Here is a 24,588-nt window from a genome sequence, read left to right as displayed (position 1 = left end):
GTTAGGTACAGAGTAGGGACAGACCATGTAAGATAAAGGAACCACCCAGGACAAAGCAGAAGATGCTGTGTGCCATGGGAATGAGAGCGGACAGGGGGAAATAGTGCCATGGATAGCTCAAGATGCCTCCTGGGGCTAACCTAGAACTCTGCAAGGTTCAGAGGGATTTCGCCAGCCCACGGCATAGCTTCCCTGGCAAATGGTTAGCCCACCTTGCTGACCTCTAGGAGGCCCAGGGGTCCCACTTTACAGAGTGCTTCTATCCCTGGAGTGCCCACTTCCTCCAGGACTGGCAGGGTCGTTTTTTAAAGACCCCCCATAAGTCTAGTCAAGTCTTCAGCCAGCCAGGGCCAAAATACAGAGAAAGAGATGATAGATGGAGCAATCATCAAACTCTGACTAAGCTCTCGGAATACCAATACAAACAAAAAGGCAAATGGCCCCTGCCTCATGTAGTTTATGTTGTAATGGGGGGGGGGGGCACAAAAAGGGAAGCTAAAGATGGAAGTGAGAGGGAATAGCCTCATAGGCGTAAAGTGAAATCATCCAGTGAGTCATGAGCTAACCCTGATCTAAAGTGCAGCTACTTCCTCAAAGAATGGTCGAGGGAGAAAGCCCAGCATTATGGTCGGGGAATCAGGAGTAGGCAGGCTAAAGTCAAGTCCCAGATGTCACTTTTCTTTACTCTGAAGCTTGGAGCTCAAGATGTTTGGGTCTCATCAACAAACTAACACCTTAACTCTTAGCTGCCCCTTATTTTCTGTGATTTCACCAATCAAGCGAAGAAGCCCCTATGTGTGTCACATAATTATCTTCATATCTAATGATCTGGTGTTCTTTGTGACCAAAACCTTCAACTGCTAAACAGTAAGACCTAGCAAAGAAGACTTTGTGGGATACATTCAAAAGAGGGTCGATGTATCCACTAGGAAACAGGAAAAGGCATTCCTGGTGGACCATCACAATTCTGCAATGCAAGGTCCTCTCTCCCTCCTTTACCATTCTGCAGCTCGAGGAGGGCAGGTGTACACCCTGCTTCTATTTTATGCTTTCATTGGCTCCTTGGACGGGAACCCTCCTACAAGCAGTTCCTGCCTTCCTTGCTTTAGATAGCAGACTAGAGCACTGGGCTGGGAATCAGGAAACCCTTACTTCAAAGCTGGCCTTAAACAATTACGAGCTGTGGGACTCTGGGCAAGTCTATTAACCTTCCTGTCTGTCTTAATTTCAACTACAAAATGGAGATGATGATAATAGAATCTATCTCCCCGGGGGGTTTTGAGGGTCAAATGAGATATATGTAACATGCTTAATTAGCATAGTGTCTTAACACATGACATTAATTAGCAAATGCTAAATTAGTGCATAGGAGGAGATTAATAAATGCATGGTTCCTTCCCCTTCACCACCACCATCCGTCCCCCTTAGACTTATTCTCCTGTAAATTCATAGGGTGGTTCTTTTCTTCCCCCAGTGGGGAAAAGCTAAAAGGAGAAATGAGCCATTTTGCCCTATAGGAAGGAGACTTATTAATACTAACAAAGGCATAATGCCATTCCATTTCTAAAGCCACATCCATCAAGAGTTTATCTCTACCATACAGAACAGTAGTTCTGACCAACTGAAAGTCTTGATGACATGTCCCAGAGTTCCTGTAGGAAACGCTGTTCCTGACAGCTTATGGAGTTATGAATCACAGGGAGATGATAATAGGCATTTCCAGCCTCTTCTTTGTTCCATTCCCTGTTTCTACCAAGGGAGATTTTAGTTCTTACCAGTAAAGCAAGCAAAGCATCAGGACCAGAGGTTCGAACTCTGCCCTCCTGGGAGGGAAGTGTATGTACCAAGCTAGAATTATATCTGTCTGCTCCCTTGAATATTATTTGCCTACAGGATGTAGTTTTCAGTTCCAAGCTAAACTTCTGGTCACTCTTCGTTAATGAGAAGAAAAGAACCCCAAACTTTATATCTAAAGCTTGGCTGCCTTCCTACCAAATATTATAAGTTCTATAATGAACTTGTATTATAGCAAATGGGACAGGGAGGAACCATTTATCCAAGTCAATAGCAAAACAGAAATTAGATAAAGTATATGTAGGAGTATATGTATGTACCAATATCACTCTTTTTGTTTTGTTTGCTTGCATTTTGTTTACTTCTTAATTTTTTTTCCTTTTTGATTTGATTTTTCTTGTGCAGCAAGATAGTTGTATAAATATATGTGTGTGTGTGTATATATATATATATAGGATTTAACATATATTTTAACATGTTTAACATATATTGGATTACTTGCCCTCTAAAGAAGGGAGAGAGGGGAAGGAGGGAAAAAATTTGGAAGACAAGGTTTTTCAAGGGTCAATGTTGAAAAATTATCCATCCATATATTTTGAAAATAAAAAGCTTTAATTAAAAAAGAAATATATGTGTGAAGCAATACAGAGCAAAGGAGCACTCCCATTGGAAAGGTGGTATCTCAGCTCAATCAATAGAGAGAGTCTGACATCTTACCAAGGGCAAGAATTCACCAAGACTTCTATGTAGTAAGCTGGGAAAGGGGACATGATGGAGACTGCCAGCTCTGCTCATGTTGGCTTCTCTCCAGAGTTCTTTTCTCCCTCTATGGCCTGAAGAGAATGTCCTATGAGACATGTTTTCTCTCAGAGCTAGAACCCAGAGACTAAAGAGCCTAAAAAGAGAAGCCATTCAAATCTCTCTTCTCTCCATCTCTCACACTTCAAGGACTCCAGATTTCATATAGGTCTTGGTAGCTTTCCCTAATGTGACTGATTTGGAGTTTCAGCTTGAAGTTTGGGGCCAGAGCTTTGGGCATTGATAATTGATGGAAATACATTGACCTGAACCTAGATTCAGGAATCATACCGCTTATAATACGAGACCAGATGACTTGTCAGTATAGTAGAGAGAAAAGGGCATACTAGTTGACAAGATTACAATTGGTACCTTTCAGAGTCTTCAGGAAATGATCCCTCTGGGATACTCCCACAGCACATGGACTAGGGAATAGATAGATGGAGGGGAAGCAGCAAGGATTTCACTAGAGGAGTTGGGACCATAGGCATGGGATGGATTAGGTCAGTTCCCTAAGGGGAGAATCCAAGTGTGAAAGCCACTAAATCTGAGTAAAACATTAGGAGTGTTACCCTTCACACCCACAGTGTGAGGCTGGTGCTTTTACTGTGGTTTGTAACAGAACTTACATAACACCATACTTATACTCAGCTTCATTGTAAGAGAGAGGAAATAAATCCTCAGCTCAGGACCCCAACCATGGCAGATTCAATTCACCAACCAGTCAAATCACTATGAATCATTTCACTGAATCATACTAACAAAACACAACTAACAGAAAAACCCTGCAATAAACCCTTTATAACCTTTTATAAAATAATAATCCATCCTTCCCTCAGTCTTCTCCACCAATGGACAAAAGATGACAAATCATTAGGGGAAAGGGAAAGGAAATTTATGCTCCAAAGACAATGGAGAGAAGACTACCTCAAGATACTGCTTGATTTGTACCATCGAAAATAGTTCTATACTTCAGGAAGCAGTTTTCTTGAGTTTCTGGAACAATTCCAGGCAGTTCCTCACTGCCTCAGTGGTCACTGAAAGAGGGGTCTGCTTTTGCCACAATTCACAAGAGCCAACACTACCCACTTTCAGTTGCTTTAGTTCCACTTCTATCTGCATAGCCGTAATTCCAGCCAAAAACCCCTCTGCCGTCCATCATCGCTTCAACCGCTGACATCCCACTTCATGATTTCATCCCAAAGCTCCCATCCCTAAAGCTCTGCCTCCACAATTCCATTTCACTCAAGGCTGCCCACAGTTTCACTTCATGCCTTAAAATTATTTCTTCAGAGAAACATTCTTTTTATATTCTGTCATTCTAGTCTATATGCTTGGGAACTAGTATTAATGCTCCTTTAAAAACATTTCTGAGACTGCCCATAAGTAGGGATTTATTCACCACATTCTTTAGTCTGTATTTCTTTATATTTAATCAATGCTTTTATAAATGTAAACGCAAATTTGTAACTTTACATTCATTTCTAAAAACATCCTTCCCTGCTCTGCTATCCAGCAAGCCATACTTTGAAACCAGGTAAGAGAGGAAAAAACCATGGTTGACAGTACATACAATAGTCCACATACATTGTCCCCCATCTTCACAAAGGAGAAAGGAAGGTGCATTTTTTCAACTTTTTTATAAGATCAAAACAGAGCATCATAATTACATGTCATTCAGTTTCAAGTTCTTGTTCTATTTACTTTGTTGTACTCGTGTACTTTTTCATGGTTCTGCTTATTTCATTTTGAATCAATTAATATGTCTTTATGATTCTCTGAATTTATATTCTTCATATCTTCTGGTGGAATGATAATCCATTGTATTCATTTTATACTCCATTTTGTTCAGGCATTCTTCCTAGTTTGTTTCCAGTTCTTTGCTATCATATACACAAAAAAGTGCTTCTCTGATTTTTTTAACTTACAAGGGGATTTTCGTTGTTGTTTTTTTAACCTCACTGTGTCTAACAGTGGACTCTCGAGGTCTTGCTTCACTGCTCTACTTGTCCAAAAGAACCTCTCAGGAAATTGCTATGAGATATTTCCTCATGTTTCCAACTCTGACTCCTCTCTGGATTAGAGTGAGTAATTTCCTTTTACCTCTTCCTGCTTTCCCACATTATCTTAATCTCCAATTGCATTTTTTTCTAATGCAACTTTCTTTGTCCTTTTAATTCCCATGATGTTGTACAATACAAATAATGTTCTTGAACTTTTAATAAGTCTTAAAAATGGCCTATACCAGTGAACCTTCTACCCCTGTTCCGGTTAGTAACAAAGCCCTTTTCTACTTCACACATATTTTGTTATATCAATATGTCTCTGAGTGCCTCTGTTGATCTAAGGTTGAGATTCATATTTTTCCAGGATCCACATACAACTTCCACCAAAATTAATTTAAAAAATAAATTTTCAACAACCCGGCCTAGATTTGTCTGTGCTACAACAAAACTTACTTCTCCTCATCCCTGTAGAAATGGTACCTGGCTGTGGACATCAGGATAGAACAGTCGCCAGAGCTGGAAAGTCTGTAATTATCAAGTCCAGTTCTTGAATATTCTTAGGGCACATGCATCACATAACTGCATCCCATTTCTAGAATGAAGATCCAAACAATGTTAGCAATTCTGGCTTAGAAGCTATTCCCTTATAAGAGTATAATCAATTATATCTTACCAATAATAAAGGCTACTCTATGCTAAATCTTCTGGAATTCAATCCTTCTTCTTTTTTAAATTTTTTTTTTATTTTAATAGTTTTTATTTACCAGATATATGCATGGGTAATTTTACAACAGTGACAATTGCCAAACCTTTTGTTCTAATTTTTCCCCTCCTTCCCTCTCCCCCCCCCCGCCATGGCAGGTTGGCCAATACATGTTAAATATGTTAGAGTATAAATTAAATACATGTCCAATCCTTCTTCTTACAGGAAGTGAAATTCCCATGGAAAAAACTATATAGAAATGGAGACTGAATGTAAATCAACACATGCTATGTTCACTTTTTTTTCTTTTTCTTGTCTTTTTTTCTCTTCTGGTTTTTCCATTTTGTTCCAATTTTTCTATTCCAACGTAATTCATAAATGCGTATTAAAAATTAATGTACCTATATAGCCAGAAAAAAAACAAAAAATTAAAAAATGATTTTTAAAAATTTTAAAAGAACGAACTATGTAGAAAAAGAAGAAAGTACCTCCCACAATCTGTGTGATGGTTCCTAAGTTCTATTCCTGAGTACTTAGGGAGAGAGACACAAGGACTCCTATACTTCCAGCTCCTTTAGTCGCTTTAGAAACTATAGGGCTCTTGCATCAAAACTTGCAAGGGCTCAGATAAACCAACACAAGGGATAGTTTTCTATTTTGGGGGAAGTTAAGTGACTTGCCAGGATCACATAGCTAGTGTCTGAAGCCAGATTTGAACTCATATGTCCTTCCTCCAGGTCCATACTCTCTACATTGCACCACCCAGCTGCCCCTGGTTTTCCATTCTTGAAAGCCCACAAGGAATCCCAAAGTTAAAACCAGTTATACTTGACAAAATACAATAGAGATAAAGGACCTGGTTTTGATTCCCAGCACAAATACTAGCTATGTGATACTGACCTGACTTTCACTCTTGGGAACCAGCTTAAAACAGGTCTAACATGATTCACAGTTGGAGAGGAAGAGAGATGGAGGGACAAGTTACTATCGGTTCTTGTAATCTGTAGCCCCTAAGAGAGCATCAGGCCCTTTCACCCTGAGCCCCACAGGGCTGGAAGGTGACACACAGCCAGAAGTACCAACTCTGAGCAAACATCATGGGATGGCCACTGGAGGCCCAGTCAAATGAGACGCACAAGGCCTTGTTATTGGGCTGGGTGGTCTCTTCCCTAGTTGATCAGTTCTCAGTCTTTGCAGGGTCATCCTCCGTTTCCCATTCTTCCCCTCTGCTCTCACTTGATAGCCTCAGGAGCTCCCATGGGTTTAATTTTCATCTCCAGGCAGGTGATACCCCCATTTGTTTCCACAATCCCGGCTTCTCTCCCAAGCTGGATGTCCTAAAGACATCGCAAACTCAACATGTTCTTTTCCCCAAAATCCCACTAGGTTCATCACCTTTGGGTCATCCTTGACTCACCCTACATACCTAATCCATTGCCAAATCTTGTTTCTCCTTCCACAGCATTTCTCCTAGATGTTCTCCTCTCTCTCTCTGCTCATTACAGCTGCCACTCTGAAAGTGCAACCATCATTTCTTATCTGGAATATTGCCATAGCCTTCTAATTAGAGGGTTATTGTCTGTCCCACTCTGATCCATCCCTTCATAGAGCACAGGTCTGAACACATCATAAAGACCAAAGGCTCTCTTTTGCCTTCAGGATTAAATATAAACCCCTCAGGCCCTTCACAACAGAGTAACTTTTCCAAACTTGTCATTCCCTTCCCCTATTCTATGCCTGTATTATCTATTTATCGATATATATATATATATATATATATGTGTGTGTATATATACAATACACATATGAGTATAGATATCGATATATATATATATATATATAGTATGTGTACATATATCTAGACACACATTGTTTTACTGTCCCTCATTACTATAATACACCCCTTCTTCTCTTCATCTTAAAACCTCTTGTTTTCTTTAAAACTCAATTTGCTGATAACGTTCACAATAAAAACGTCAAAGGCAAAACAAAACTCAACACTACCTTCTACATAAAGTCTACCTCATACTCTTAGCCACTTGGAAGAGAGGAGGGACCTCTGCTCCCCCTTTCCCCCTCCCTCCAGCCCGTAATTATATCCTATTGTACAGATTTTTCCATATACTTATCTATCAGTGTTATGGTTATATTAGGTATAGTTGCTGGGTGGGTATGGGGTTGGTCACTCCCTCTCCCTGGCCCCCACCCTTATGTAGGTAGCTACTAGTCACTCCCTTAAAGTTCTCCCTCAGGCTTAAGCTCTGGCCCCTCCCTTAGTTCTGTACCTCTAATGCAGGTTTTTTTGGTACCTGTCAAGGACCCCTAGTGAAAGCTATAGGCCCCTTCTCAGAATAATGTTTTCATTATTTATTCATTATTATATTATTTCATAAAATACTTGGGACTATAAAGAAAATCAATTGATTTATATTGATAATTTGATTATATAGACATATAGTTATAAAAAATATTTTTTTTAAAGTTCACAAAACTCAAGTTCTTATCTCTGTTTTCTTTTTTAAAACCAGTCAAGGGAAGACAATAAAAAGGAAAAATGAACAAAGCACTACCTAGCCACAGTCTCCCCTCTCCAAAACTACTGACTTGTATTGCCCGGAAAGATCTGGATCCATATTTCTCTCTGAAATGGGTGTTCAGGCAGGTTCCTGGGTCTGTTGAGTCCTGAGGTTTTATGCACCTGATGGTCTGAGCTATAAAAAGATAATCTGACAGCAGGAAAGGTTGTGTGAAATCTTTTCCTGAACTTCAACTGCTTGCAAATAGTTTCAATTCCTAACTCAGTGATGCGAAAAAAGTTGAATTTTATATCCTTTTAATTTGTTTTTGAACTTCAGTTGTTACAATAACTTTAATTGGATATCATATTTCACAAGCACCTATTGCATTTTTTAAAGGAAAAAAAAATTGAATCTGGATTAAACTCACAATACTCTCTTTGCTTTGAGAAGTTATAAAAAAATGAATCAATAATCCCCTCTTCTTTACCTCTGAGTTCCCAGACAATAAAATTGCTCTGGCAAATATATATTGAAGTTGTGAACTCTCTCTCTCTCTCTCTCTCTCTGTCTCTCTCTCTCTCTCTCTCTCTCTGTGTGTGTGTGTAATTACCTTTCAAAATACAGGCAAAGATAGTTTTCAACATTCATCCCTGCAAAATCCTGTATTCTAATTTTTTCTCCCTCCACAGGAAGCAATACAATATAGGTTAAACACGTGCAATTCTTCGAAACACATTTCCACATCATGCTGTACAAGAAAAATCAGATCAAAAAGGGAGGAAAAACAAGAATCTCTCTTTCTTCCAAGCTGTCCTTTTCTCTGCTATATTTAAATAATGAGACAATAATCAATAATGCAACGATTATCCAGATTTCTCTTAGAAAAACCAACTTTAAAAATTTAACAACCATTTTTTAAGCATTCACTGTGTATGCAGCATTTTGCTAGGTATTGGAGTTGTAAAGGAAAAAAAGAAAGAGAAGTTTCAGGAACAGACAAATTTTCCAGAATGGGAGAGTCAGAAGAAGTTGAGATAGGAGTGAAGAAGTAATAGCAGTCTTTGATCTTGGATCTGGCCCTCTGGATGAAATCAGAAAAAGACAATTTGCCCAGATCCAATGATTCTCTAGATTCTTGCCTTCCTCTTAAGCAATACCCCTTATCAGAAATGCTTCATGACTTTCCCCTTAAGATAAAAGACTAGCTGGTCAGTCAAAGGCTGACCCTTTCAGTTCCCCAGTCCCTGAGAGTTGAGGAGGGAGAAAGCTCTGTCCTGGCCATCCACCTGAACCAGCAAACATTCCTTTCCAGTGTTTCTATCTCCTTGGCAACTCTAATCCACACTACTCTTATATACTCTCCTTAGATAGAATGTAAGTTACTGTGATCACAAAGACCATTTCATTTGTCTTTAATAGACCATGGTACTCAATAAAAAACTTCTGGTTTTCCTTGTCTTAGTTGTCAACACACTGAGAATTGGGTCTCATTCTTTCTTAGGTCAAGTGAGATCATGCATGTATATCAGTGTGTAGCAGTGTGTAATCCTCAAAGCACTATATATAAATGTGAAATATTAGCTTTCTATTTCTCCCTCTCATTTGATTCCTTTCCTTTCCTTCTCTAGTGAGTTATTCCTGTCCTGGTCTTATAGCTTTCTTTGAAGTCAAAGTAGAAAGAGCTCTGGATTAAGAATCAGGGGACCTGGATTTATATTCTAGTTATCTGGTTAGCATGCCTTGGACCTCAGTCTTTTCATTGGCAGAATGACAATATTAGCTGTGATGATATCTTAGTTCCTCTTCCTATTCCACATCAAAATCCTCTAATCCTATGATTTCTTAGACTATATCTCCTGAAAATTCCATTTCTCCATAGCAGGAAACAGAGTTTCATTTCTTTCTGGACTAAACTTTTTCACCAAATTTAACTTTCTTAGGACTGGTGGGATTGGGGGTAGGCAGGGATGGAGGGGTGAAGGTGCTCAAAGGGAGGTAGAAAAAGAGAAATTATATTGTAAAGGGGATTTTAAAGATATATCTAAGATTTTTGGTTTTATATCATGTTCATTTCTAATACAGTGAATCTTCCCTCGTAACAAAGATTTTTAAAAAGGCAGAGTTCTGCAAACACCAACTAATTTATTAACAGCTGAGTCAGACATCATATATGCAACATTCCATACCCGTAAGCCACCACTTCTTTAATTGAAAAGAGGGAAATACCTTTTCTAACTTTTTCTTTGAGGGGGACCAACCTTGGTCATTATAATTGTAAAGGATTCAGTGTTATATTTTTGTAAAACTTAATATTTTAAGTACATCAGATAAGCTTTTAAACAAAGACAGAATTTCCCCATAAAGATAAAATGTATATTAAGAATTTGAAATATGTGTATATGCTATCAACAAGAGTATGCTGGAGCCAGTTCCAAGAGAGAACTGATTGTTAAATTTTCATTGTGAGCATTTGCCCCTTAGAAATCAGTCAATACTGCAAACTGAGACTTGATTTTTGTTTTGTTCTATTTGATTATGTATCTAAACAAGAATTTGATGTAGGAAATGTTAATAAAGCAGATTAAACTTAAAATTATGTCTTTTGTATAGTTTTTTTCAGAGAGCCAATTATTAAACATTTGCCAGTATACCATTAGTTACAAGGGAAAAGATCTAATCATATATGATAAATGTATGTAAAGAGGCAATATGATATATATATATTCCAAAAGAACATTGAACTTGGAATTAGAAGGAGTTCAAGTTCTAACCACTCTTAAGCTACATGGCCATGAGCAAGTAATTTTTCCTTTATACTATTCAGTTTCCCCACCTGTAAAACAGGGATGGATGATATGATTTCAGCTCAGGCATTCTTTGAATTTATGAAAAAAGATTCTGTTTGCTTGAGGTGCCCAATGGGGAATGCCTTTTGTTCAGTAGGACAGGTCAGACCAGGGTTGTTAAAGGATATTTCCTCAAGACTAAATAGTTGGGCAAAGAATAATTTTTAGTCAGAGTCTATAGCCTCAGAAAACCATAACTGAGGTAAAAGTAAAGGGCAAAAAAGAAATCAGAGGGAATTCTGCCTGGAGTGTACTGGTGGGGAGGGAGAGGTTCCACTGAGAAAAGGAAGAATTAAAAGATAAATAAGAGGTAGTAATAGGCCTTCTAAAAATAAGAAAGATTAAGCAAAAGTCCCTCTTCTCCTGAAGATGGAGCAAATGCTTAGGTCTTGGTGATGGAGTACAAGGAATGAACCCCTGAAATTTTGGAGTTCTCAGCTAGTGTCAAGAAGTGTCTTAAAAGAATTTGTAGGCTTAAACCAGCTCCAAGTCAAAAAACAAATTTTTTTTTTTTATCATTATGCCATTGCCTAGTGGGCTGAATTCCAAAAAGGAGTTAAATCTAACAAGAAAAAAGGTGGGCTAAGTTCCTAGCAAAATTCACAATTAACAAGGGGGAAGACCCCATAACAAGGAAGAAAACACAACAGAGAGGGTTAAGTTCCTTGTAATGCTTAGTCTATTATAGGATTAGGTTGCCTTGACAGCTAGTAAGGTGGAAGTCATCAAATAGAAACATGTTAAACAAGAGTCCCTATGATTCCTTGGCTAGATTATTGTAGGCTTAAGAAAAAGAGATTAAAGGAATTAGAGAAGGTCATGAGGAAACCAAATTATCACTCTTTGTAGATGATTTGATGGTTGGTATACTTAGAAAACCCTAGAGAATCAACTAAAAACTACTAGAAACAATTTGCAACTTTAACAAAGTTGCAGGATACAAAATAAATCCACAGAAATCATCAGCATTTTTATATATTACCAACAAAATTCCAGGAGCAAGAGATACAAAAAGAAATTCCATTCAAAATAACTGTCAATAGTATAAAATATTTGGGAATCTGTCTGCCAAGAGAAAGCAAGAACTATATGAATACAACTACAAAACACTTTCCACACAAATAAAGTCAGATCTAATCATTTGGGAAAATATTAAGTGCTCATGGGTAGGCCAAGCAAATAAAAACGACAATACTATCTAAATTAATCTACTTATTTAGTGCCATGCCAAACTCCCAAAAAATTATTTTACAGATCTAGAAAAAATAATTAAAAAGTTCATCTGGAAGAACAATCAAGGGAATTAATGAAAAAAAAAAAAAAACAAAAACTGCTAATGAAGGTGGCCTACCTGTGCCAGACCTAAAACTATTATAAAGTAGCAGTCATCAAAACCATTTGGTACTGGCTAAGAAATAAAGGAGTTGATCAGTGGAATAGGTTAGATCACAGGACAAAATAGTCAATAACTCTAGTAATCTAGTTTTTGACAAACCCAAAGACTTTTGGGATAAGAACTTACAATTTGACAAAAACTGCTGAGAAAATTGGAAACTGGTATGGAAGAAATTAGGACTTAACCTAACACCACATACCAAGATAAGATTTAAATGGGTTCATGATTTAGCCATAAAGAGTGATATTATAAGCAAATTAGAAGAACATACCTCTCAGATCTGTAGAGAAGGAAGGAATTTGTGTCCAAAGAACTGAAATTCATAATTGAACACCAGAGATAATTTTGATTATATAAAGTTAAAAAGCTTTTATACAAACAAAATTAATGCAGACAAGATCAGAAGGGAAGCATAAATTGGGAAATCACTTTTACATTTAAGGGTTCTGATAAAGGCCTCATTTCTAAAATATATAAAGAATTCACTCAAATTTATAAGAATTCAAGCCATTTTCCAATTGATAAATGGTCAAAGGGTATGAACAGACAATTTTCTTTCTTTTTTTTTCCCCCCCTGAGGCTGGGGTTAAGTGACTTGCCCAGGGTCACACAGCTAGGAAGTGTTGTCTGAGACCAAATTTGAACTGGGATCCTCCTGAATTCAAGGCTGGTGCTCTATCCACTGTGCCACCTAGCTGCCCCAAAAGACAATTTTCAGATGAAGAAATTAAAACTACTTCTAATCATATGAGAAAATGCTCTAAATCACTATTGATCAGAGAAATACAAATTAAGATAATTCTGAGATACCACTACACACCTCTCAGATTGGCTAAGATCATAGGAAAACACAAGGACAAATGTAAGGGATGTGGGAAAACTGGAACACTAATACATTATTGGTGGAGTTGTAAACAGATCCACCCATTCTGGAGAGCAATTTGGAACTCTGCTCAAAAAGTTATCAAACTGTGAATACCCTTAAACCCAGCAGTGTTTCTATTGGGCTTGTATCCCAAAGAGATCTTAAAGAAATGAAAGGAACCCACATGTGCAAAAATGTTTGTGGCAGCCTTTTTTGTAGTGGCAAGAAATTGGAACCTGAGTGGATGCCCATCAGTTGGGAAATGGCTGAATACATTATGGTATATGAATGTTGTGGAATATTACAGGATGATTTTAGAGAGGTCTGGAGAGACTTGCATGAACTGATGCTGAATGAAATGAGCAGAATCAGATCATTGTACCCAGCAACATCGCTATTATACAATGATCAATTCTGATGAATGTGACTCTTTCCAACAATGATATGATTGATGCTAGTTCCAATGATCTTGTGATGAAGAGAGCCATCTACACCCAGAGAAAGGACTGTGGGAACCGAGTCTGGAGCAAAACATAACATTCTCACACTTTTTGTTGTTATTTGCTTCCATTTTGTTTTCTTACTTATTTACTTTTTTTTTTAATCTAATTTTTCTTGTGCAGCAAGAGAATTGTATAAATATGTGTACACATGTTAGAGTTAACATATATTTTAACATGTTTAGCATATACTGAATTGCCTTCCATCAAGGGGGGAATGGGGGGAAGGAAGAGAAAATCTGAAACACAAGGCTATTCAAGGGTCAATGTTGTACACAATGTTGAAAATAAAAAGCTTTATTAAAAAAATAAATGATTGGACTCTTGCTGAGACTGGGAGAAATTTTTCCTGAAGTTCTCTTCCTTAGTTATCACCTCCCTTTTTTATCATGCCTATCCATATCAACATTATAACTATCATATCCTATCCCACTCTAAACTACTTTTCACAGTATCTTATGGAATGTATATTTTACTATTAATAAACTGCCCTCCAGATTGCACACATACTCTTCCATTAGAAATTTTATATATAATTATATATTTGTATAACTTATATATGTATAAATTTATACGTAGATGAATATATTCATAAACACACACAGAGTTTTGTCTGCTACTGAAGCTCACTCACATACATTTATACATTATATATGTATGTGTGAATAAAATTTTATTTATATTGGTTTTCCCCATTATCGCTACCTAAGGGCCACTATGGTGTATCAATTTTCCATTGGATAGAAACAGGTGAAAGTGCTGGCAGGCCTTCAACAGCAGCCCTGCCTAAAAAACCAAAGTTCTCATTTTTAATCCTAATTGTTATAAAATGTCTCTTCCCCACAGATTTTTTCAACTATAAAAGGAGAAAAACTCCTGTTTCACCTTCAAAAACACCTGTTTCCATCTCAAAGGGATAGCACTAACTTCAGCTGCTATTGATCTTCCTAAGCCAGACATGTAGGTATCTGCCTTAATCTTTGGCCAGTGACTGGGCCAGTTGGCACCTCTAATAACTGTATGATCTGCACCTGTGTCTACCAATCCTTCTAATGGTATGCCATTTATATAAATAATGAGTATAGGTCAGTCAGTTGTCACAGCTGCTGTCTATTATATTCCTGGATTTTGTTGCTTGGAGTCAGAATCTAGGCGACTATCACCAGGTTGCTTATTAGAAGTCTGTATCAGTAAACCTGATGCTACTACTTCTCCTGGTTGATAAGACTCCTGGTTGTATTAGTGACTGTATTATCTACACATTCCCCAGTTTCCCACATCAACTGTATGGATGGGCACTGTTTTGTAAGCACTCTCAGGAGGTGAAATGGTCAAGCCTACTGTGCCTGGAGGCAAGGGATCCATAGGCTGGACAGGAACAGATTTCACCTCTCTAGGAGGTATCTCAGTAGTCCCAGCTGCATACAACTCTATTCTCCTCAATTGTAATTCTTTTCTCCCATCAGATTGCTTCCTGGCTGATTGGTCATGTCTGGGTATGGGACTTCTAGGCACTCTCCGGTAGCATCCGCTGCCATCATGCCCCAAGTGTTTTTTGCCTTGAGCCCTGGGGCTGGGCCCCTCATCCCGTTTCTCTGACTCAACCTACATTCTGATGCCCAATGGAAGCCTCTGTTGCATTTTGGACATGGAGTAATGGGTCTTGTTCTCCCACCCTGTTTTCTCACTCTGTCTCTATGCCAACATTGAGCTTTCAAATGTCCTTTCAAACTTTACCACATTGAAAGCATTGACGAGTCTCTCTGTAAGTCCTTTGCCAAAAGGGACCCTGTCTTTCCATGTTGGGATCTTGGGAAGTCTGCACCATAGCCTGGCTATAAAAGGATTTGTGCCCACTGTGGCACAGCATCTTATGATCTCCTCTAAAGGAGCATCCTTGTGTAGTCCTAGTATAATTCTTCCGCAAACCTCACTAACATTTTCTTTAGCAAGTTGCTTTATCATAATGTCTGTTACTGCATTTTCACCATTAATTCATGTGACAGCTGTCTGCAAACATCCCACAAAATCAGCAAAGGGTTCACTTGGCCCTTGTGCAGTTTTTGTGAAGACCTCACCTTTGTCCTGTTTACCGGGAAGAAAAGTCCATGCTTTGATAGCAGCAGCAGCAATTTGCTCATATGCTGCTATGGGGTAATTAATCAGTGCTAAAATGCATAAGAACCTATACCTGTTAGTTGGTTAGATTGTACTAGAAGAGGAGGAAAAGGGAGGTAAAATAGGGTAAATTACATTATATGAAGAGGAAAAAAGATCTAGTATAGTTGACAGAAAGGACAGGAATGAGCATTGTTTGAATATTGAATCTCATCAGATTTTGCTCAAAGATGGAATATCATACATATTTAGTTTGGTATAAAAACTTGTCTCCCCCTATAAGGAAGTAGGAGGGGAAAGGGGAAAGAAAAGTGGTAGGGCTAATAAAAGGGAGGGCAGAAGTAGATGGGAAAAAGGATAAGAAAGGGAAGCCCCTCCCCCAAAAAAGAGGGCCGATTGAAGGAGGTGTTGGTCAGGAGCAAAACACTGCTGAGAAGGGAAAGGGGAAAAGGAGAAGTAAAGAATTCAAGACAAATAAATATAACAGAATTTAGTTACTTATAACCAATAGTACAATTCATTTCAAGAGTAGTTTCAAGTCCTGTTGGGACATGAAAACAGTTTTTGCAAGGGTGTTAATTAGTATTTTGTATTTTGCTTCTACTGAGTAGTCTGATCAAGTGCCAAGTCTCCAGTGGTCTCATTCCCTCTGTTACCCACCAGCCCATTCCTGTTACTACTTAGGTTCTCCCTCCTGGTGGTGTTTTGTTTTTGTTTTTGTTTTTTTTATAATTAGACACTACCACTGTAGGAGATGTCACTGTCACTGTACCTGCGAGCCTTGAGACTTTTCGGTTCCCACAATTATATTAGAGGAAAGAAGATACAAAAAAGATTATACCCCATGCTAGTCATCACCAGCAAACCTAGGGAGGACATATGCTTGAAGCCAGGTTGGGGGAAGTGATGAGGAAACCCCAAAACTCTTAAAACCTGCTTGGACTCTGCCTCTGGGAAGGGACCCCACCCCAAGTACAAACAGTTTCATCCTTATCTAAAAACCCATCTATTCAAATTCTAACCCTGGCTGAAACTCAAGCTGGAAGCCAATCTGGGACTCCACCCAAGAGCCCCTTAGTTTGTCCAAAGCCCCTGTTATAAAAAGAGCCAAACTGGAGTCCACTCTTTGCAGAGGTCCCAACATGGCATCCTTACGTCGGCCATGTCAAGGATTTCTGCCCACCGGAACCACCCTGGCTCTGGTGTCTTCCTATCTTTGAACCTTACTTCCAAACCCCATAATAAGCCTCTTTTATCAATCTAGGTTTTCGGGTCTGTAAATTCCTTAACAGGGGAGTCTTGCGCAGTTAATAGACCTCATTTAACTCTGTATCCTTGTACTGAATCCAAAAGGATTGCAGGGGAGCTCTATTTGACTTCCTGTATCCCCGAGCCTGCCACTAGACCTCAATTAAACCTAATTTCATTTAGGCACCCCTTATCTAGTTCTCATCAGAAGGACACCTCCAAATACACAAGTAACTAACCTTCCCACACCTCAGAGAGGACTCTGCTTTCTAAATGAAAAATAGAGTGAGCCAAAGGGGGAGATAGCTCTTTAGGCTCAGCACCCAATTAAGCTACTTTGATAGGATAGGGGGGTGCAGAAGCATTAATCCTCCAAATATATTGGGTTCCAAGACTCTCCCCATACAAGCTACAAATGTTGGTGAGTAGGGAACGAACCCCAAAATTATATTGGAGTTTCAAGCCAGTGTTGCAAGATGTCTTAAAAGAATTTGTAGGCTTCAACCATCTCCAAATCAAGAGGCAAAGATTTTATCATGCTGTAGGAAATCACTAATTTCCAAAGGGAATTTTAATGATTAACAAAGGAAAAGATAATGGCTAGGAACTTGCCATTAACAAGGGGAAAACACCATGAAGGCAGGTTCCTAAGGAACTAGCCATTGTGAGGCTTGGTAAGCAGGCTAGTTCCTAAAAGGTGTTGGGGGGATAAGGGGTGGCGATTACACCAATCACTGGCTGCTAAATTTCCAAAAAGGAGTTAGCTGTTATGATGTTTAGTAAGGGGGCTTTCCCTAAAAAGCTACCACAAGGAGAAAGATGCCATAAGGCAGGCAGTTCCTAATGAAATCTCAACCCCATGAGGAGGGCTAAATTCCCCCAAAAAAAAGTTAAGTAAGAAGTGGGATGCAAGTAAATTCTTTTATAGTAGAAAAATAACCTCAAAACTTGGTCTTCTGCTTGGACAAAGCAATTGCAGGGACACAATAATTTGGTCAATGCAAAGAATTCTACAAGGGCCCACTGCAATAAAAAGCTACTTAAAAATAACAAAAGGCACCCTTAAGGATAACCAAAAAATAACTACTTAAAAACAAGAAAATCCTGCCTCAGAAAAGAGAGAAATAATGTTGCTTATACATTCTATTTAACTGGATCAATAAATAAAAGAGCACTTATTAAGCATTATTTATGTGCCCAGCACTGCACATAACAATATGCAAAAATAAAAATACAGAATACAAAATATACAAAATAGAAATAAACATTTGTTTAAATACAAATACAAAAACAAAAACAAAATAATCCTTGTCTTGGGGTAGAGGGAGGGAGAGGACTAAATTAAATTATCGTGCTTACTTTATGCCAGACCCTTTTACAAATATCTCATTTGATTTTCACAGCAACTTTTTGTAGTAAATGCTATTATTATTATCATCATTTTACAGATGAGGAAACTGAGGCAATTGGAAATGAAATGACTTGCCCAGAATCACACACCTAGTAGTTTCTGTAGTAGTTTCTGGGGCCCTATTTTAACTGAGAGAAGAGCATCTACCACTACCACTTAGCTGTCCCAAGGAACACTTAAAATGAAACCACAGGTTATTTGAGGATAAACTTGAGCTTCAGAATTTTACCTTAGCAGCCCCTGGGAAGAAGCTTTTGTGACTGTGACAGTAAATTGTGGGAGACACAAGGATGTTGTGGGAGTGGAGCAGAAATCGTTAAGGGACATTCCAGATAAGAAGTGGAAAGCAAGACAGGATAAGGAGAAGGGGAAAAGAGCTTGGTAAGTAAGGAGTGATTAGTGTCCCCACCGAGGATGAGATCATTTCCAGCCCTTACCCTTTATATCCCTCAGGCCTGGGAGATAAGACTAGTAAGAGAGGGTCCCCAAAAGGGTGGAGGAAAAGTATTTACTCTAAGCTAAGGCTCTGCCACAGCTAAGATTATCTCAGCCAACAGTCGCAGACCCTCCCAGAGGGAGTTCCCAAAGGAAATAGGCTTGATGTCCAGCCCTGAGGGAGGAGGTCAAAGGTCCCTTATAAGGGAGAGCAGGGAGAAGAGAAAATGCTCCCAGCTTGGCCCAAGGACCTGCCTTCTCCCAGTGAACCCTCCTTCCTTCTCCCCCTCCCCCTGCCCCTGGAATGCATGTTCTCCCCCGTCCCTTCCTCCAGGGGATTTTTGTGCTAGGCCCTCCCCCATGGAGTGATCTCCAATCTCCTGGTTCTTCCTGCTCAGGCCTGAAAAAATTCAAGCAAGACTTGTTTACCAAATAAACTACCTACTAGAGAAAATATTCACTAGAACATACTAGAAAAGAACAGAAAATCAAGCAGAAAAAGGAAAAACAGATTTTTTTTTTTGAAACTTAGATGGCATGGTTGCAAACCTACCTTTACAGCTGTATTTTGCTGTAGGAGTGAGAGTAGAGATTAATTTGGTCAGTTACACTTTGAATTTTTTTTTTTTTTTAAACATTAAGCATTTATTTTGTCCTGGTCTACTGTGTGAAGGATGGATTGGAGGGAGAAGAGACTTGGGCCAGGTACCTATTAGAAAGCTATTGTAAGCAGTTCAAGTGAGAAGTGATAAGAGCCTGCACTACTGCTGAGGTTGAGAAGGGGCTCCAAATTTGGGGTCATTGACCAATGTCCCGAAGATTTTCAAAATAATTTGCAAGCAATTAAGACAACTCTGAGATACCACTACACACCTGTCAGATTGGCTAAGATGACAGGAACAAATAATGATGAATGTTGGAGGGGATGTGGGGAAACTGGGACACTGATGCATTGTTGGTGGAGTTGTGAAGAATTCAGCCATTCTGGAGAGCAATTTGGAACTATGCCCAAAAAGTTATCAAACTGTGCATACCCTTTGATCCAGGAGTGCTACTACTGGGCTTATATCCCAAGGAAATACTAAAGAAGGGAAAGGGACCTGTATGTGCCAAAATGTTTGTGGCAGCCCTTTTCATAGTGGCTAGAAGCTGGAAAATGAATGGATGTCCATCAATTGGAGAATGGTTGGGTAAATTATGGTATATGAAGGTTATGGAATATTATTGCTCTGTAAGAAATGACCAGCAGGAGGAATACAGAGAGGCTTGGAGAGACTTAAATCAACTGATGCTGAGTGAAATGAGCAGAACCAGAAGGATCACTGTACACTTCAACAACAATACTGTATGAGGATGTATTCTGATGGGCAGTGGAAATCTTCAACATAAAGAAGAGCCAACTCACTTCCAGTTGATCAATGATGGACAGAAAATAACTACACCCAGAGAAGGAACACTGGGAAGTGGAATGTAAATTGTTAGCACTACTGTCTATCTACCCAGGTTACTTATACCTTCGGAATCTAATACTTAACGTGCAACAAGAAAATGGTATTTTACACACATATATTGTATCTAGGTTATATTGTAACACATGTAAAATGTATGGGATTGCCTGTCATGGGGGGGGGGGGAGTGGAGGGAGGGAGGGGAAAATTGGAAAAATGAATACAAGGGATAATGTTATAAAAAAATTACTCATATATACTGTCAAAATTTTTTTATAATTATAAAATAATTTAAAAAAAAAAAAGAAAAAATATATACTGGATTACTTGCTATCTAGGGGAGCGAGCGGGGGCTTGAGGGGGAAGATCGGAACACAAGGTTTTACCCATGATCAAGGCAAAATTTATTGGAATTGTAAGGCCAATTGAAGTGAACCAAGTAAGCTCCAGAAGAGATTAGCAAGGAACCAAGAGAAAAAAGACATTTATCCAATTCTTCATGTGATTGATATGCTAATTTTATGGCCTAGAGGTAGAATTGAGGAGTGGTCTCAGGAATTTGGTTATCACTGACCTGCAGATCTAGGACTATCCTAAAGCCAGAAAACTTTTACAGTGGATAGATTATTAGAACAATAGCCCTCTAAAGTCAGGGGAACCTCTAGTTCATTGATTCTAAAGCCAGAATGATGAGATCTATATTTTGGGGTTCCTGGTCAGGGAACAAATGATGAGATTAGATTCAGGGAACCAAAATGAGATTAGGGGTTTCTGGTGGTCAGGGAGTTTAAATGATGAGGTTAGTGGCAGGTTGGGGGAACCATAATGAAGAGGTTTGGCTCCCTTAAATCCCCTTGGGATTTGGCGCATGGGTAGGAGTTTTGGGAACCCCCCTTCTGATGGTGCAGAGGTCCTTTGTAAAGGAATTTACGAACCCGAAAAGCTAGACTGATAAAAAGAAGTTTATTATTGGCATTGGGAAGTCAGCCTTTGCTATGCATGAATAGAAAGGCTGAATTCTGTAGTAGCAAGGTCCCAGCAGAGAGATATAAAGTCTGTTAGGGAAATAGGTGAGGATAAAGGGAGGGCAATGCTGGATCCTAGCGGGCAGAGTTTTCAGTGCCAGGGATGGCATATTAGCTCCCCTGCAAAGAGAGGGTTTAAGATTGGCTCTTTTTTTATAAGCCTTGGCTACCAGCTGGGGGTTGCTCCTTGGGGGCTGGGTTTTCAGCTTGAGTTGGAATTGAATAGAAAATCTTCATTTGAATAGGGTGTTTCTCCAATTCAATAGGATTGGTATCTCCAGCTCCAAACTCAGCCAGCCCCAGGCAGACAACTGAATGAAGCTGCTTGTCCTCGGGTCTGGGTCCTCACAGTGACAGGATTCCAGGAGAATTTGTCCTTCAAGGAGTTTAGAGTTTCAGGGTCCTTTCAAGAAGACTTTAGAATCATTGACAAATTGTTAGAACAGAAGCCCCTAAGGTGAGGGAACCTCAAAATCATCGCTGTCTCCCCTAGAAGCGATATTACATCACTATGGTGCCAGTTGTGTGAATAGGGATGTACAGGAGCAATCTTTTGGAGATAGGAATGTGTTTTGGCAATAGACTGGCTCTCTGGGGGGAATGAGAATGAAGGGTAAAGAATGAAACCTAGTGGGTGAACTTGGGTGACCAGGAAGGTGGGGGTGCCTTCAACAGTAATAGGAATGTTCAAATTAGGGGTGAATTGGGAGGATTAAAAGATTAGGATGTTTTATCTATAGGACATCCAGTTGGAAATGACTAGTAGACAAGTGGTGACCTATGAGAGTGATTACATATGGGAATCTAGGAACTAAAGCTATTATTAAGTGGGATAGTAAAGAAAAAAAAAGAAATGAAGGCTCAGGGTAATGAGGGAAAGGAAAGGGGGAACCCCATTTCTCGGCGCATAGATAGTAAAATAATCCCATGAGGCGCAGTGTCCCCTGTAAATGAAATTTACAGGCCCGAAAACCTAGATTGATAAATAAAAGGTTTATTGTAGAAATTTGGAAGTAAAGCTCAGTTAGAAAGACGCCAGGGCCAGAGGTGGCCACTGGATGGGCAGGAATCCTTACATAGTTAGTAGGATACCATGTGTTGGCTGGGAGGGCTCCTGCAAAGAGGTTTCCGGCTTAGCCCTTTTTATACCTAGAAGATTATGGGCCGTTCCCCTAAGTTCTCGGAGGGCTTTTCAGTTAGCTCAGATCAGGGTGAGGGCTGGGGGAAGCTGAGCTGATAGTGGGGCTGGGCCCGGATATTCAAGGGTGCCTTTGACCAGGATTTGTGAATCAAGGTCAGCCATGGGTTGGGAATCTTTAAGGGACTCCAACCCCCATCAAGGACAGAGTTTTGGAGGATGCTTATAGTTAATGAGCATTCTGTGTCTCTGTGGGGATTTCTTGGCAAAGATACTGGAGTAGTTTAGCCATTTTCTTCTCTAGCTCATCTTACACATTCAGAAACTGAGGCAGACAGGATTAAGTGACTTGCCCAAGATCCCTACAATTACTTACTATCTGAGGCTAGATTTGAACTCAAGTATTCCTAGATCCAGGCCCACTTATGCATCCCTCTTTGTTTCCATGACCTGGCTAAAAACCTCAGCTTTTCCTCCAGAGTCACCTGGGCCCAGTGTTAAGATTTAAATCATGACCACTGAAGATGACTCTGGATGCAATAGGAGATCTTGGCCTTTTTAAGCCAGGCTTTTTAAAAGGTCTCAGTTTGATTGGAACAATACCCAATCAGTGATGAAGGCTAGATAAGAATTGAGGTAAACAAGGATCTTTTTTATCTAGTCAAAAAAAAAAAAAAATCCAATGTTGGTTAGTGGGGAAAAGGAAAGACAAGATTTCTGACCAAAATAGAAATAGTTGCTGTTTTCATTTACCCTAAGTCAATTAAGGCTCAAAAAATGACTAACTGGAACTTGTGCTAGGACGTACTGTTGACCAATCAATGAGAGCCAGTGATTTGGGTTTAAGGTATGATGTTTAAAAAAAGAAATCTAGCTGAAAAACCCCAAGATGACTTGGGAGATTTCAGCAATCAAAAAAAAAATTACATTCCTTTGGGCAGAGCACGCACAGGTAAGGTATTATACTCTATGTAGAAGAAAGAAAGAAGAAGAAGAAAAGAAGAAGAAGAAGAAGAAGAAAAGAAGAAGAAGAAGAAGAAGAAGAAGAAGAAGAAGGAAGAAGAAGAAGAAGAAGAAAAGAAGAAGAGAGAAGGAGAGAAGGAGGAAGAGAGAAGGAGGAGGAGAGGAGGAGGAGGAAGGAGGAGGAGGAGGAGAGAGGAAGGAGGAGAAGGAGGGAGAAGGAAGGAAGGAGAAGGAGGAGAAGGAGAGAAGAAGAGAAAGAGAAAGAAGAAGAAAGAAGAGAAGAAGAAGAAGAAAAGAAGAAGAAGAAGAAGAAGGAAGAGAAGAAGAAAGAAGAAGAAGAAGAAGAAGAAGAAGAAGAAGAAGGAGAAGGAAAGGAAAGAAGAAGAAAGAAAGAAAGAAGGAGAAGAAGAAGAAGAAGAAGAAGAAGAGAAGAAGAAGAAGAAGAAGAAGAAGAAAGAGAAGAAGAAGAAAGAGGAATAGAAAGAAGAAGAAGAAAAGTAAGAAGAAGAAGAAAGAAGAAAGAAGAAGAAGAGAAGAAGAAAAAGAAGAAAGAAGAAGAAGAAGAAGAGGAAGGAGGAGGTCAAGGAGAGGGGAGTTTCGTTGAAGCGAGAGTGACCAATTGACTAGTTTAGTTGCGTCCCCAGGGGCAGCTCTACTCACACAGGTGGTTGTTTGTCTTTCATTCTTAAAGAGAACCATGACACCAAATGGTGATATCAGAAAGGTGACTTGCAAGGGAGTTGAATTTGAGGGATTAACAGTTGTGTGCAAAGTTACTTTCTCCACCAGAACACCTGGGTCCATTGGCAAGATATAAATTAGGACAACTGGAGATGGCCCTGGAGAATCGAGATAATCAAATATCAGAAGCTATAGAGTCCAAAATGAATGAAGATTGAGATAAAGGCCATTGAGAACATGGCAATCAAAAAATAGTTGATAGCTTTGGAGAGAGCAGCTTCAATTGAATAATGAGGTTAGAAAGCCAAATTAGAGAGGATTTTAAAGAGAGTGGTAAAAAAACAAATGGAAGCATGAAAAATAGACAACTTGGTCAAATTTAGCCGAGAAAAGGAGAAATATTGGACAATAGCTCAGTTCAATAGCTAGGAATTGAGACTTGGCAATTGATTAGATTTGTGTCCTGCAAGAGAGAAAAAATCAGTATGACTCAGGATTGAAATGTGAAGGGTTGCTCATATTATGATAAATCCTTGGGCCAGGAGCTCAGGAACATAGAAAAGACTAGTTCTCTACCCTCAAGAAGGCTTTGTAAAGTGCCTTAGCATGCTATATAAATAGTTCCTGTTATCATTCTAAAGCCTGATTCTGAAAATGAATACCATGCTATTGATGTTGGGAAGGGGACTCCAAA

Source organism: Sminthopsis crassicaudata, chromosome 6, assembly GCF_048593235.1.
Source record: "Sminthopsis crassicaudata isolate SCR6 chromosome 6, ASM4859323v1, whole genome shotgun sequence".
In the NCBI taxonomy this organism is placed as follows: domain Eukaryota; kingdom Metazoa; phylum Chordata; class Mammalia; order Dasyuromorphia; family Dasyuridae; genus Sminthopsis; species Sminthopsis crassicaudata.
This window is presented reverse-complemented; position numbering follows the sequence as displayed.